Source organism: Saccostrea cucullata, unplaced genomic scaffold, assembly GCF_032062105.1.
Source record: "Saccostrea cucullata isolate Sc308-1 unplaced genomic scaffold, CSIRO_AGI_Scuc_v1 ctg332, whole genome shotgun sequence".
NCBI lineage: Eukaryota > Metazoa > Mollusca > Bivalvia > Ostreida > Ostreidae > Saccostrea > Saccostrea cuccullata.
The window spans coordinates 210656-228230 of record NW_026932235.1 but is presented as its reverse complement, the minus strand read 5'-3'; the positions used below and the strand labels follow the sequence as shown (position 1 = coordinate 228230).

General features: G+C 34.2%; 1 long non-coding RNA gene and 1 pseudogene across 1 annotated transcript; both read right to left on the bottom strand.

Annotated features, from left to right (window-relative positions):
* Window positions 1–4346: 4346 nt before the first annotated feature.
* Window positions 4347–6307, bottom strand: LOC134234681 (uncharacterized; annotated as a pseudogene).
* Window positions 6308–12315: 6008 nt separating this feature from the next.
* On the bottom strand, window positions 12316–16689 carry LOC134234692 (uncharacterized). Its single transcript, XR_009985237.1, has 3 exons — window positions 16624–16689; window positions 16248–16327; window positions 12316–12940 (listed from the first exon to the last, which is right to left on the bottom strand). It is a non-coding gene; the product is annotated as an uncharacterized LOC134234692 (long non-coding RNA).
* Window positions 16690–17575: the final 886 nt, after the last annotated feature.

Sequence of the window (17575 nt, the reverse complement as noted above, 5' to 3'; positions counted from 1 at the left end):
ATCCTATTTGGTGGGGAGGGGGCGGGGGGGGGGGGCATGGCTCTTACCTATTTTAGTATATTTTTTCCAAAACACAAAAAGGGTCAACCCCTTTTTAAAAACCTAAACTGCAACGTATGTGGGAAGGGGGGGGGGGAGGGGGGGGGCGTGCAACCATGTCACAATGTTCACTGCTTTAATATTATGTAAATCTTTGTACCCCCCCCCCCCCGGGTCCGACTACTATGGACCGGTTATAATTGATGGAAAGTCAAGCCTGTTATTACTTGTAACTTTTGATAAAATTCAGTGAGATTCAGCCGTTGGATCGTGTTTGTTTGACTTCCTATGATAAATCATTTTGATGTCATCATTGCATTTTTCGACACCTTGTCCTGTAAATTGTTTGATCCCATTGAATTTTTTCATCAAGATGGGAACATGGTAAACTATGATATGCATATAGGGTGTAATATTTTTATTGTCAAACCCTTCTAGAAGTGAACTCATGGATTTGAAATCTACGACCCACTGCTTGGCTAACCCAAAAAATTGTTGAAAAATTTCGAGACTGGGGGACCAGGAATTCATAACGCTATATAGATTTCGAAAGTCATCTCAAAGGCTTGCCAATTTTACTCGTGCAAGTTGGGGAACTCCTTCACAGATAAGGATTTTTCTAAGCAACTGCGATAGCAATTTTTTCATGTCTGACCCTGTGAGGCTCGTCCACTCTAATTTTTTTAAAGCGGAATCCCCTTTCCCATCTTTAACGGTGCTTTCCCAAACAGAAAATGAAACACCGTATTTTCGAATTATATCTACCACGGAATTTAGGTGTTATGTCGATTTAGAACTCCTTCCTAAATTCATACACTGATCTAAATTTATCGCATTTTCTATCAAATTTCTGACGAGGACATCGACTGTCCTCATCATCAGGTGAAGTTCATCGATTACGATGTGATCTTAATCAACATCGAGGAGAGGGGGGTGAAGTGACCCTTAATTGAACTTTCTTTTTTTAGACAAATCATGCATTTCATTTATTGACTTTTTCAATTTTCCCGTGTGGTAAAAATTCTCGTCTTTTGACATGTCGCAGCGATAAGACTTTTCAATTTTACAATAGGTGCATGAAAACTTAGAATTTGCAGCATTCATTCCTAACACTGTAAGTAAAAACTTCATGTCCCCGCCTAAGAAAAATTCTAACATGTAAGTCTTCCCGGTCAAACTCGATTTGTAAGGTACGAAACCTTCGCCTGATTTTGTTCGTAACAATGTATTGATGTCGCCAAAAATTTCTGAAAAGGAACCTTTAATTGATACTAAGTTTTCTTTTGCGTCAACTATCGCAATCGTAATTTGTCCGTGCACAGACATAACATCTTCACCTTTATTTAGTAAAGCCAACGACAAAACAAAAAAGTTGGAAACCCTGGACATTTTAGCTCCATCAGCCGCAATTTTTTTTTTGAACAACTGGTGGGCTGTTTGTATTTTGTTCAAATGTACTTTTTTTCTAACAACTGTTCAAGTGTCTCGTGAAAATTTAGTTGGACACCTGAAGTCTCACCGGGTGTTTTAGAAATTGTACACATTTCATTGATATTTTGACGACACTGTTTTACAAGATATGACCTAATTAATCCGTCATTTTGAACGGCAATCTCGTGATAAGCCTCGTCCGAGACTTCAAACGAATCCAGGATAAACAGGAGATTTTTTTACCTTTTTAGGTCACCTGAGTAAACTCAGGTGACCTATTGCTATCCGTTGTTGTCCGTCGTCGTCCGTCGTGCGTTAACATTTGAACATTTTTAGCTTCTTCTCTGAAACCGCTCAACCAATTTCAACCAATTTTAGCACGAAGCATATATGGGTGAAGGGGAACAAAAATTGTGAATTTCATGATCCTTGCCCCCCTGGGGCCTGGGGGTGGGGCCAAAACCACTAAAATTAATGCAATCTTTAAAAATCTTCTTCTTTACTCCTGGACATCAAGCAGTCAAATTGTTTGCATGATTGCAATCAGCAATGAGTCCTCTACCAAAATTGTGAAATTCATGGCCCTGGAGTCAGGGGTTCTAGTGCTAGGGCGGGGCTAAATAAGTAGGTAGTGAAAATGTATTATTTCTTTGAAAAGCTTCTTCTCTGCTCCTGGGTATTAAATAAACCAACTAAGTACATAGTTATGATGAGCAAGAGTGCCTTTAACAAAATTGTGAATTTTATGGCCCCAGGTTCAGGGGTTCTTGTGTTAGGGTGGGGCTCTATTGATTATATATAGTGAAAATACATGATTTCTTTGAAAATCTTCTTCTCTGCTCCTGGGTATTAAATAAACTAACTAAGTACATAGTTATGATGAGCAAGAGTGCCTCTACCAAAATTGTGAATTTTATGGCCCCAGAGTCAGGGGTTCTTGTTTTAGGGGGGGGGCTCTAATGATTGTATAGTGAAATGCATGAATTCTTTGAACATCTAATCCTTTGCTCCTGGTTAATATACAAAACTAATGATCTTATTTCATATTTAAGGCCAGGATTTATTTTATTTGCATTTTTACAAACCATGTGCTCAAGGTTTTGAATTTTCAGAAAAAAATAAAAAAAAATTCTTCCTAATGTCAAATTTAAGTCGGGATCGAGATTTCAAATTTACGAACTCGCACTTCCGGTTGTAAGAAAAGGCGGGTAAATAAAGCCAGATGGTCTGAGAAGACAGCTTGGTTTAGTGTCAAATTCTTTGATACGAATGCCATTCAAAACGTTTCACCCGTTCAAAGGGCAAATAAAATGCTGATGACTTTGTTGCACAATGACATGCTGGTGAGATAATTATGTATTCGTTTCAAAAGTATCTGTCTGTAAATTATTTTCCTCCCCCAGGTTTTAAACTGCCCGTGTTAGCTATTGCATATTGCCAGCGACATTGTTTAGGACTCTGTTATAGCTTACAGTCTAAGCATCATTCTTCAGAAAAGGGTTGCTTATGCATCAGATGTGATGAATAAAACTGTGGGAGAAGTTAAGTCCATTTGAGGAAGAAATAAACAATAACCTGAAGAAATTTAAAAAAATTCAACTATTAAAAGGCAAGAATATACAAATATATACAGGCATGTAGTATCATTTGTATCAGCCAGAAAAATTATTTTACACTTAATTGAAAAAATGTTCACCCTACTCCCCAATTCTCTCTGTCTGTTTTATGATAGGAATTATAATTTTAGGCATCAAGTAAATCTTAGAACAATGTCTACACATTTACCTAACACATATTTTTTAAAAAAATTATTCTAATGTTCATAACTAAACCTGAACATAAAAAAAAACGCTGGCCTTATAATGAAGAAAGGGGCCTCTTTCAAAATAGATAATTTCAGTGAATTTTATGGCTTTTGAATTTAAGCATGAACCAAAAGCAATCGCTGGAAAGTTGTTACATGATACTCAGGTGACCTATAAGGCCCGTGGGCCTCTTGTCTTTCTCTGTATCAGAGAGAGATTCATATGAACTACATGGATTCTTGGGTCTTTCAACGACATCGTATGTTTTTCCATTTTGATCAGAAACTTTCATCTCTTTCAGCTCTAAACCAAAAGACTGTGCAAACCACAGAGTTTTGTGAACCCTTTGTTTGAAAAAAATTAATTTGCTATAAGTACCATTCCTACTTTTGTGTTCACCAACCTGCTTTCCTTTGTTTTCAAAGGGGATTTTAATGTGATTTTCAATATACTGATTCAAGGCGGAATTCGCCCTTTCAAATTGATTGATAAGGGCCTCTTGTTGTTCGCATTTGACAAGACTGCTGTTGAGCTTCAGTTGTATAGAGTGAAGCTCTCTGTAAAGTTCGGCCAATCTTATTTCACAAGAGGTCATTTCGACATTTTTGATGTCCTGTTGGGACATTATTTCATCCCTATACACGTGAAATCGCACGTTCTTACTTATTTGATTTTCTTTATTCCTCCCCCCTTTTGACCTCGTTGAACTAAATTATTTCTTTTTGGTTTTTCTGACTATGTTCTGAAACCTACTTTCAAAATTTATGCAATTCTTTTTTAGTGGACATATGCTTGATTTCAAGTTTGCGTTAATAATATCTGCATAACTTGTTTTTCCTCTTTCAAAAACATCAGAAACCTTTAATACAGTATTTTGCTTTAAAAGCAATATATATCCTGTTTTGTCTTTGTATTTTGAATTGAGTCCACTGATGCTTCCATTTTCTGTTGTTACATCAATATCCAATTTGTCATTTTCTCTTTTGTTCTCAAAATTTTTTAAAGGTTGGTTTTGTAAAATCTAAAAAATAATAGAAAAAAAATCAACTAAAGTTTGGGCATATTATTTATTTATTCAAAATCATGTACAAATCTTTCTGTGCAAATTTCAACTTTCCAGAACTCTAGCGATCTTCTTGGAGCATAAACCATTTTCCCATTAACTGTAATAAAATGTTTCTTGCTCCATTTTAATATCGGCTTAATATAAATAGGGAAACGGATCCGCCTACCCTCTCCATGATTTGAGTAGATTAGTTGGTCCCAATCCTCTGTAAATTTAAAGAGGGAGAAATCTTCCTTCTTGTAAAGGTGGAAGATGCGCCGAATAGTTGTCGGTGCACTGATGCAGGAATCACGAGGTAGAAATGGGATCCTCTGCGTCCTGACGGTCTCTGTTCTATCGCTGTGCGAAATCTGTCGCTGATGTCCTATACCTCTTCAGACGATAGGGTCAACACACAATCCTTGATATTTCTGAGAAGATGGGGAGGGATGTGGGATTCTGGCTCCCAGGTATTCTCATAAGATGAATATCCTGCCCATTTAATGAGATATTCGACAGCCTAATAATTGAAATTTACAAGTATTAAGAATATAGTTATAGAAAATATTATTTATTTGAGTTTCAGATTTATTCAACAAACACATTTAAATTTAAAGAAACTTGAGAAGTACACGTAAATTCTGCGAAAATTAAGTTAACGATTTTATTTATGTAGAATGATTAAATTCATTTAGCGAAAAGTTGACTAATTATTTCGTGTTTAACAAAATAATGACACATGAATTGTCAAGTAAAGTAAATTTTGAATATTTAAAAAAAAACAGTGAGGAGTCATTGGTGGCTTATATTTGGACCATTGAAAGCTGAAAAATTCTTACAAATAGATGTTTTCCCCGTTGATTTTAGAATAATCGAAATATAAAATTTACATTCAAAAGTTTCACGAGGGGGGGGGGGGGGGCACGCCGGCTTGCCGGCCCTGGACATATGTTTATCTTGCATTTACTGTTTACTAGTAAGTTTGTAACAACAAATTTATAGCAACCGTATTTCAATTTTGTTGATTTATTGATATTATAAATAATAAGGATTGGATTGGGTCATGTATGCTACGATAAAAAGGGGTCATCAGTGAACTGTGTACATGTGTTTGGTATACTTACGTGTCCTTTTTCCCGATATGTAACTATTTTTTCTACAGCATAGGTTCCGGGTAAAATTCTGAAATGCCGATATGATGTACGTCCTTCTTTTAACTCATAATTCTCAACAATTTTTTTAAAATTTATCTTTTTTCCTCGAGTTACAACTGGCATGGTTGAAAAGAGTGCTCAGTAGGGGAGATAATATTTTCGTAATAAAGAGCGATAACTAGGATTCATGAATATTAATTAGATATGTGTCACGTGGAATCCGTCTCATGAATAAATTGAACACCATTTCTCCATATGGATTTCTCACTATGGATTTTTTTAAAGTAAATAAATAAGTTATGATTTTATCCATTTCTGTTTCACAAATTGTATAGAAAAAGCAATTTATTTGCAAAAAATAAAATAAAAGGAGAGGATTTAAACAAACCCAGCCTTTTTCATTGCGCATACGTTTACTCGCGCGGATGTTTCAGTCGAGTAACGTTACTCTTGATTGTTCAATGTAATATCGTCACAGCTGAATTTAATATCAAAGAAACATTTCTAAATGGTGTTTTTTTCTAATTTCTTTTACTATTATTATTTATTTCTGCTTCTTTATGCTTGCTTTTTTACTGTTGTTAGAACTTTTAATTGAGAATATGAAGGGCTTTTTTTTATTTCACAAGTACATTGCCTAAGAAAAGCTTTACAATTATAGTAAAAAGTTACCTCGTCTTGAATTAAACAATTTAATCATGGTAATACCAGCAGAAGGATCCATTACACCCATTCCTTTGGCCACCAGCAGAAGAATCCATTACATCCATTCCCTTGTCCTCAAGCAGATGAATCCATTTCCGCCGTCCTCGGCTACCAGCAATAGGACCCATAACCTCAGTTCCCTTGGATACCAAAAGAACCTATAAGCGTCATGGCTTTGTTACGTCTCATTGAAATGCAAAGTATATGGTCTTCTTACAGGCTGTCTTTTAATGCTGAATCGAATTTTGCTACATGTAGAAGCTCGTTGCTGATCCTGTTATCTTCCAGGGCCAGTGGCCAACAATTGAGCTTCCGTCATTGTACCTTTGCTATTGATTCTACGTCATATACTATTGATAAAGTCGACGTAGACCATTGTCTTTGTAATACATTGCTACCTGCTTATTGCAACTTATTTATCATTCAATATCATTGCATATTATTGAATAACATTGCATATCAATGCATATCATTTAATATCATTGTACCCATTGTGTTAATACATGGATGCACTTTGCTTACATCATTGATTGAATATCATTGTTTATCATTGAATATCATTGTACCCATTTTGTATTAATTATTCAATTTACACTTTGTGTACATCATTGAATTGATACTTTATGTACATAATTGTAGAGATACCTTGTGTACATCATTGTATTTATGCCTCCTATGAGAAATGTAGCCTGATAGAGCAGTGAAAAATAACCACAAATATGCAGTATTGTTGATTTATGTCATTTAATTGAATGATATAAAATAAAATGCTTGACAAAACATTAAGGGGGATCACTTAATTAACAATACAAGATAAAACATGTATATATGTGAAAGTACAAGTGTGACCCCCCTTAAACTGACTAGAAATATACATGTAGTGAAAATAAAGGAATACATGTACATATGCATAAAATATAATATGAGTTAATCCTTGGAGGCGTCCAAACATTTTGCGCCAAACTAAGAGTGAAGACCAAAATATCGAAAAATACAAATTTGACTTAAATGAACAATAATACAAAACTGGACCCATAAAAAGGGGGGGGAGGGGTGGTGGGTTTTTAATTTTTCACAGCACTACACAGGTTACGGAAAAAATGGCGCAAAGTAAAACAATAGTTTTGATTGCCCTTTCTTACTGTTTACTTTTCTCTGTATTAGCATGACCCAACTGATGGTCACATTACATTAAACATCTACAAATATATATAGGGACAAGTATTGGCACTTATATAACCCCAAAACCAACTGTTATACTGAACAGATTCATGCAGATGTCATACTGGGTATTCCTCTATATATGTATAAACACAACAAGACATGCTAGAAGCACCAATGGATCCACCTGTTATACAAACCAATTGTTTGGTAATGCTTTACAAGTTTATATCAAGTGACGCTATAATCATAATAGTTCTATACTGAGCATTTAACGAGCGATGTCATCATAGTACAAATGCTATACTGAGCGTTTTTTGAATAACCATAGTAACGCTATAAACCTAGTTAATTTACAAATAATTTTTTGAATTATGTTATGTTTATATTATGCTATACCGAGTATTGATCAAGGGAGGCTATAAACATAAATCATGCTAAACTGAGCATTTTCTGAATGAAACTATGAACACAGAATGCTATACTGAGCATTTATAGATCTATATGATGATGCTGTACTGGATATCATTCAAGTTGACCAAACTGTTATACTGAACAGTTATACATTGATGTTTCATTGTTTTACTGACATCACTCAAGCTGCCCGAACTGCTATACTGAACAGTTATACATTGATGTTTTACTGAACATCACTTATAAAAACAAATCATGATAAGCAATGCTATACTCGGCATGATTTAAAAAATGGTGCTATACTGAACATCATTCAAGCTGCCAGAACTGCTATACTGAACAATTACACATTGATGTTTTACTGAACATCACTTATAACAAGAGGCCCATGGGCCCCATCGCTCACCTGAGAAGCTTTGACCAATCTGTTCTTTACCAGATTTCCCCCTTGTTATACATAATGCAACCCTTCCCTTCCCCACTGATCATAATTTAGACATTTTGAAATCTACACTACCCCAGGATCCTTCAATGGACACACATGTTTCAGCTTTTTTGGCCCAGTGGTTCCTGAGAAGATTTTCAAAGATTTTTTCCCATATATTTCTATGTAAAACTTTGATTCCCTATAATGGCCCCGCCCTTCCCCCAGGGTTCATGATTCCTACAATTTAGAATCTACACTACCCCAGAATGCTTCCACATAAGCTTCACTTTTTCTAGCCTAGTGGTTCGTGAGAAGAAGATTTTCAAAGATTTTTACTATATATTTCTATGTAAAACTTTAATACCCCATTGTGGCCCCGCCCTTCTCCTGGGGGTCATGATGTGAACAAATAAGAATCTACACTTTACCAGGATGCTTCCACATAAGTTTCAGCTTTTCTATCCCAGTGGTACTTGAGAAGAAGATTTTCAAAGATTTTTCCCATATATTTCTATGTAAAACTTTGATTCCCAATTGTGGCCCCGCCCTTCCCCCTGGGGTCATGATGTGAACAATTTAAAATATACACTATACCAGGATGCTTCCACATAAGTTTCAGTTTTACTGGCCAAGTGGTTCTTGAAAAGAAGATTTTCAAAGATTTTTCCTATATATTTCTATGTAAAACTTTGATACCCCATTGTGGCCTTGCCCTTCCCCCGGGGGTCATGATGTGAACAATTTAAAATCTACATTATACCAGGATGCTTTCACATAAGTTTCAGCTTTTCTAGCCCATAGGTACTTGAGAAGAAGATTTTCAAAGATTTTTCCTATATATTTCTATGTAAAACTCTGATTCCCAATTGTGGCCCCGCCCTTCCCCCGGGGGTCATGATTTGAACAATTTAAAATCTACACTATACCAAGATGCTTCCACATAAGTTTCAGCTTTTCTATCCCAGTGGTACTTGAGAAGAAGATTTTCAAAGATTTTTCCTATATATTTCTATGTAAAACTTTGATTCCCCATAGTGGCCCCGCCCTTCCCCCGGGGTCATGATTTGAACAATTTAGAATCTACACTACCCCAGGATGCTTCCACATAAGTTTCAGCTTTACTGGCCCAGTGGTTCTTGAGAAGAAGATTTTTTTATGACCCAACCCTATTTTTGTCTTTTCATGATTATTTCCCCTTGCGAGGGGATATGTCCCTTCATTTTCACAATTTAAATTCCCCTTCACCCAAGGATGCTTTGTAATAAGTTTGGTCAAAATTGGCCCAGTGGTTCTTGAGAAGAAGTCAAAAATGTGAAAAGTTTACGGACGGACAGACAGAGGGACAGACAGACAGACGGACGGACGGACGACGGACAAAATGTGATCAGAAAAGCTCACTTGATGAGCCTTCGGCTCAGGTGAGCTAAAAACAAATCATGATAAGCAATGCTATACTCGACATTTATGATTTAAAAGATGATGCTATACTGAACATCATCCAAGCTGACCGCACTGTTATACTGAACAGTTATACATTGATGTTTTACTGAACATAAAGACAAATATTGATCAGCATTGCTATACTCAGCATTATGATTCATAAGGTGAGTCGTGACGCTATACTGAACATCATACGACATTTTCAAGCTGATGAAAACTGTTATACTGAACCATTGTATATGATCGGTTTACTGAACAGTACTGAAAAAAAATCACGATAAGCAGCATACATTGTGTGATAATAGGAATGTATCTGTGAAATAATGAATGACATAAAAATTTTCTTGCATCATTTTGCCTGTGTTTATAATACTGTAAACGTATTATATTTGGCTGTGTATTCTTTTTAGCGCCTTTCGCGGAAAGCAGCCTCCGCTAAATCAAGTACATTGCTAAATGCTTTGTGTATAAAGGTTTATGTAGAGCACATTCAAAAAGCGCTAAATCAAATCTACGCCAACTTTTTGAAAATTCAATTTCCGCTAAATATCGTACACGCCAAATATAATACATTTACAGTAGTTTACGGCTTATAGAAAATGACACATTTTGGATTCAAAATGATTACGCTGCTCTAATTATGCAAATACATACGAACAAATCATGGTTTTGTTATAGTAACCAAAAACGAAATACTGGCCTTAATTGCCCGGAATGCACAATCTGACACTGCATTCCTGATGCTCTTCCAATATTTGTATTTTTGCATTATGTAAAAAAGTAGCAATGGCAAACTATTACAACAATATTGAGACCAATCTTATCGAAGCAAGTATCAAAAGTTCTAAAATTTATTGGAAATTATTAAAAGATGTTTTTAAAACCAAGGTTAGGTCCGATATTCCACCGCTGCAGGACACTACAGAAAATGGAAATATACATATTACTTACAGCGATATTGACAAGGTTGAAGCGTTAAACAGCTATTTTGCTTCGATTTCGTCTTCGCATGATATCGAACCTGAATTACCTGCCTTTTCTTTATTGTGTAATAGTGTTCTTAATAGCATTGAAATAGTTGAGCAGGATATTATTGATATAATTTCTATTCTCCCTGTGAATAAGGCCATAGGACCTGACAATATCAGTCATAAAATGTTGAAAGCTACCATTTTTAGCGTCTCTTTTCCTTTGTGTATTTTGTTTAACAGATCTTTAAGGGAATGTGTATTTCCTAAACAGTGGAAGGTAGCTAATGTACTTCCTTTATTTAAAAAAGGTGACCCATCATTATTATCAAATTATAGACCTGTGTCATTATTAAGCTGCGTAGGCAAAATTATGGAGCGAGTTATTTTCAAATATGTTTATAATTATTTTCATTCTAACAATCTTTTTTATAAATATCAGGCTGGCTTTTTACCAGGCCATTCAACGGTATATCAACTTATTGAGACATACGATTACATAGCTAAAGCCATTGATGAAGGTAAACACTGCTGTATGGTTTTTTGTGATTTGTCTAAGGCATTTGATCGGGTGTGGCATAAAGGTCTTCTCTTTAAGCTACAAACATATGGTGTTAGTGATAAGTTATTACTATGGTTTCAAAGTTATTTAGATTTAAGGACACAAAGAGTATTGCATAGGAATACTATGTCTAGTTTTAAATCTTTACATGCTGGAGTCCCCCAGGGGTCTGTATTGGGGCCACTTTTATTCTTGATATATGTCAATGATGTTGCTGAAAATTTGTCGACCTTAAGCAGATTATATGCTGATGATAATTCCTTACAGAAATGTTCAGAAAATGTACATGATATTCAGTTAGGATTAAATCACACCTCCCAACCTTATTAATATTCAGGGTCATGAACCCAAGGGAGCATTCATTGCATCAGATATTTTCTTTAAACAAGGAAAGACAACTCAAGATGTTCTTTAATGGTATAGTCAGTTTCTTTTATCATTTTATATACATTTAAATTGTGATAAAATTGGGGGAAATATATTGTGAGACATGTTTTATTTCAATGAGATCACTTCTGGTCAATTTTTATGTTGAATAAGTAAAAAATTGACACAGTGTATTTTCAGTATGAAATACTGCATAGGTATATGAATGATTGTGTTCACTAAATTTCTGTCTAATAAATACAGGTAAATTGAGTTTCAAGTATACCTGATTTCACATAAGCTACATATCTGCAGCTACTAGTACATGTAAATATTTCTGGAAGGTAACTATCTACATAATTATATTCAGTTATTAATTTTTTCTGTTAACTGAAGTCAACAAAAATAATTTAAACTGATATTTACACCATTTATATATCATGACTCATATTGAAAAATAGACAAAGTAAACAAACAGCATGCAATCATGTTTTTATTTACAAGAAATTTACTAAGCACTACATGTAGACAGACAATGGAATGTTCAACAACAAATAAGTTGTATATTACAGGCATATGTTATAATAAGAATTATGCTGTTTATAAATGAAGTAAATATTTATAAATCAATATTTAGATACCCTTCACAAGATCTCCAAATTTTGACTATTTTTAATGAACAAAATTAAATGCACACGTACATTCTAAATATTTTTTTCCTAATCAAAAAATTTTGAAAAAGTTCCATTTTTTAAAGATAATCAACCTTATAATAAAATTCATAGTAAAAAGATTCAAGTGATTCTTTCTTTAATGATCTGGTTTAAAATACATTTGAAATTACAATATGTAATTCATATAGTTTAAGCATGCAATACCAGTGAGAGCTACATGTAGCTATTACCTCCCTTTTTTGCAAACATTTTCTATACTGTGCTTGAATTAAAAACATCAGTTTTAAGTTATAAATCTTATCTTATCATTTTATAACCTATGAAGTCACCTGCATGGCACAGTGGCAAGAGCATCTGCTCGAGAGTCATGAGTAAGGAGCTGATCCATAAATTGCTGGTTCAAAATCCCACAGTCGGACATAGATGAGACTGTATATACAGAGGTCCTGTGTTGCAGTAGGTACTAGTACCAAAAAGATCCCTCATTGTTCAATTAGCCATGTGTGCCAAGTAAAGGACATAATTTGCAGCTCTCAACCGACAAATGTTGGCATTCCCATATGAGTGAAAATTTCTCAAGAAGAATGTTAAACAATGTACAAATAAACTATAGAGTCTTTGAATATGCAAATTCTTTTTTTCTGAGAAACGGATCCTCAAATGATGTTTAAATACGATTCATATGAGTAGAAAAGTACTGTATCATCCCAGCTAGTCTTCATGAATTCAGCAACCATTTGTTATATGGCCTGAAAAATATAAAATGTTAATGCATTAACATAAAAGTATATGATTGATATTTTTATAATTCATCAAAAATTAATTGAATCAATTAAATAAAGTCACACTTGTTATCTTGAAATGCTCATGGGACTGCTGAAAAAAACCCCGGAGATATCCAAGAGATTCAGGGTAAGATATATAGAAAAACAAGAGGCCCAAGGGCCTTGAATCGCTCTTCTGATAAATTGTACAACCTATCACTTGTATTTGAAGCCTCTAACCCTAAGTATTCTAAGACCAAAGTTGCACCACCTGACAAAGTTTGATGATTCTTAGCCAATAAGGACTACTTCTTGGTCTACATTCTTGGAAAACCCAAAATGCATCAACTTACACAGTTTGATTATTCTAAGCCAATAAATACCTAAGATACTTAAATATAGCCATAAATCTCGAAAGCAGGTCACTGTGACCTACTTTTTGGTCGACATTCTCCGAAAACCCAAGATGCATCAACTGACAAAGTTTGATGATTCTAAAACAATAAGTACCAGAGATACTTAAATATAGCCATAAAATGTTGAAAGTAGGTCACCATGACCTACATTTTAGTCGACATTTTTCAGAGTCCAAAGATGCATCTGCTGACTAAGTTTGATGATTCTAAGCCAATAAATACCTAAGATACTTAAATATAGCCATAAAATGTCGAAAGTAGGTCACTGTGACCTAATTTTTGGTCGTCACTCTCCGAAAACCCAAGATGCATCAACTCACAGAGTTTGATGATTCTAAGCCAATAAGTACCGGAAATACTTAAATATAGCCATAAAATGTCAAAAGTAGGTCAACGTGACCTAATTTTTGGTTGTCACTCTCCGAAAACCCAAGATGCATCAACTCACAAAGTTTGATGATTCTAAGCCAATAAATACCCAAGATACTTAAATATAGCCATAAAATGTCGAAAGTAGGTCACTGTGACCTAATTTCTGGTCGTCACTCTCCAAAAACCCAAGATGCATCAAATCACAAAGTTTAATGATTCTAAGCCAATTTGTACAGGAAATACTTAAATATAGCCATAAAATGTCGAAAGTAGGTCACAATGACCTAATTTTTGGTCGTCACTCTCCAAAAACCCAAGATGCATCAACTCACAAAGTTTGATGATTCTAAGCCAATAAGTACCAGAGATACTTAAATATAGCCATAAAATGTCAAAAGTAGGTCAACGTGACCTAATTTTTGGTCGTCACTCTTCGAAAACCCAAGATGCATCAACTCACAAAGTTTGATGATTCTAAGCCAATAAATACCTAAGATACTTAAATATAGCCATAAAATGTCGAAAGTAGGTCACCGTGACCTACATTTTGGTCGACATTTTTCAGAGTCCCAAGATGCATCTCCTGACCAAGTATGATGATTGTAGGTCTGAAGGTAATCAAAAAATGCCTTTTTAACAATTTGAAAACATATGCCTGCAAAATTCTAAAAGTAGGTCACAGTGACCTACTTTTTCTTAAATATGTTTTAAGGTCCCAAGATGCAGAAACTTACAAGATTTGATGATTCTAACCCTTTCAGTGCCTGAAATAATGGGATTAAATGTTTTAAAAAGGTTAAGTCATAAAGTTCAAAAAGTAGGTCACGGTGACCTACTTTTAGGTTGACGTTGTTTAAGGACCCAAGATGCATCAACTGACTAAGTTTCATGATCAAAGGCCTTAAAGTGTCCAAAATATGCCTTTAAATCAATTTGAAAAGAAATGCCCGCAAAATTAAAAAAGTAGGTCACCGTGACCTACTTTTCAGTTAACATGATGTGAAGTCCTAGATGCATCACCCTACAAGATTTGATGATCCTAGCCCTTATAGTAAGCAAAATATAAACATTTTTATTAATTGTAAATTTAGGTCAACTTCAAAGTGACCTTGAGGCCACGCCCTTTGCCCCAGGGTCATGCCTTGAACAATTTTTTATCTTCAACATATCCTGATCCTTGTATGTAAATTTGGTGAAAATCTGCCAGGCGGTTCTGGAGAAGAAGATTTTTTAGCAACTAGTACTTTTGGTTATGTTTTCCTGATTATCTCCCCTTGTTTTAGGGTCCCAACCCTTATTTTAGTATAAATGGTAGCCCTTGGGCCAAGGATACCCTGTGGCAAATTTGGTACTGATTGGCCAAAGGGTTCTTGAGTTATGGCCCATATTCTAAAAAGTTAACGCACACCGCACACCGCACACCGCACAAATGGCCATAGCATTAGCTCTTTGAGCCTTTGGCTCAGAAGAGCTAAAAATGTCATTCAAGGGACTTTAAAATGACTGATATCTCAATATGTTCAAAATATCAGTCAGTGTCAACTGTCAAAGATATATACCAAAGTTAAACTCTATACAGAGTATATAAAATTCATATACATGTATGCCATTTACAGTTGCTAATTCAATCTACCATTGTTCATTAATAGTCTGCGTGAGAAAGAGATATGTGCAAAATGAGCAAATTAAATTAACAAAAGTTAATCATATATATATGCAATTTCAAGTGTTTGCAAATCATGCATCCATCAAATTTGTAATACTGTCATGAACGTCAACATACCCTAGGTAGTCAAAGTTTTTTTATTCTAAGATACTGTTGTTTAACTGTACTTAATTAGACTGCACTGTATTCACTTGTTTCCCAACAGTACACATTTTTCACATTATCTGAAATCCATCATTACTATCATGATGAGAGTTATGCCCCTTTTCTATAACCCCAAAATATTGCTTTCTTTCTGAAAAGTGTAGCTTTTTTTTACCTTACATAGATATCAACTTAAGTCTTCATAAATATGAAAACTTATATTATTTTAATCTCTACTTAACTTAATAAAAGCCAAGAAATAAACAAAGTGATTTTCCAATATTTACATAGGACTTTCCAAGATAAACATTCTGTTTCTAATTATGGCACATCCATTACCCTTGACTCTGGGATTCTGTACTAGGATGTATTCATTCAAAAAACATGATGTACCGGTATCGTGGCCTCGCATGATAATCTTGAATAGATTTCATGATAAAAGGCTTCAGCCTTAAATATTCCAGAATAAAACTTTGACCCTAACCCCCACTGTGGACCCACCCTACCCTATAGCTATATGATCTGAACAAATCTAAATCTGTTCTTAACTATCTCAGAGTGACTAATAATGACCTGCCTATTCTTGAAAAGAAATAAGATTTCATTTTTTGTCTACGAATTACTATTGTTCTCTCTATTTCATTGCTGTACTCTATATACATCAATAACATATCATCACCAGTAATCAAAATACCTTCTCTTTGGACTTGACATCCTTTCCTAGATTCTTGTGGTTGAAGCTTTCATCAGATAATTTGTTTTGTTACAGCTGAACTACAAATATGATTAATAAGTTAATACAATCCTCTACATTTAATTAATCCAAATAAAATACAAGCATTTGCAATAATGGTGGAAAGAAAACTGAATGAAACTTACTGAAAAATATCATTTATGCATGCACTACATGCAAATCAGAAAAAATATGTAATGCAATCATTTACAGTTTGCATAATATGCTGATTATGTATCAGCATAATTTTCAGTTCATTAAATTGTTTGCCGAAACAGACAAACAAGTGTATTTATAAATTCTCTTTTAATGGATTTTCTTCTGCCTTTGAACTTACATGTACTATTAGGCAGCATGATAATGTGAGAATTTTTTCACCCATTCTTTATTATTAAAGTATCTGCTGAAAAAAGAACAGAATGTGATTAAATCCTCTGAGAATTAAACAAAAACAAAAATCACTGATGCCTGATTTTCACTTATATTGACCCTTTTATCAACATCTCTCTTTCTCTCTCTCTCTCTAACTATATATATATATATATAACTTTACACAGGATTCTTTTATACATTTATATACCTGTACATATATATATATATATATATTGGAGTAATTGGGCATGCTTAATATCTTTTTATTTGTTTATTCCAATCAGCATGATCAGGATGATAATAATTAAATAATGTTGCATATTAAATATGTTATAATTTTATCCTTACAGTTACATATACAATACTCACAACAGGCGAACCTTGAACTAGCAAATCACTGTCTTCATAGTATATCCTGCAAGAAACATTCAATCATTGCACATTACAAATGAATTGATTTGATTTTCTTTTTTAAAGTTTATATTTGCTTTTTTTGTTTTATTTTAATGAAATTATAATTTTTGTGCATTTAATACAGTATCATCACTATCATGTGCATACATATTGAAGACCATTTTTAAATTCAATCAACAATGTCATTCTTCAAAAGAAAATTAAGACATACATTGAATACATGTAAAGATCAGTAAAGCCCATATTTTAAAAGTGGAGAAAAAATATATTTTCTTGTGTGTATAATTTGTATGGGATAGTGCATTAAAAAACAAACAACAAAAAAGGACGAAATGTCTCGATAGCTGACTTTACAATGCAAGGCTAAAAAAAAAATTGAAGGCCCACTGGACTGGGGTCAGTGAATTTTGTTTTATCTAGGATAGTACATGGTAGGGGTCATCTGTCTTTTGGGTCAGTTCTATGTACATGTATAATGAAATACAATTATAGTTGGGCTAGCA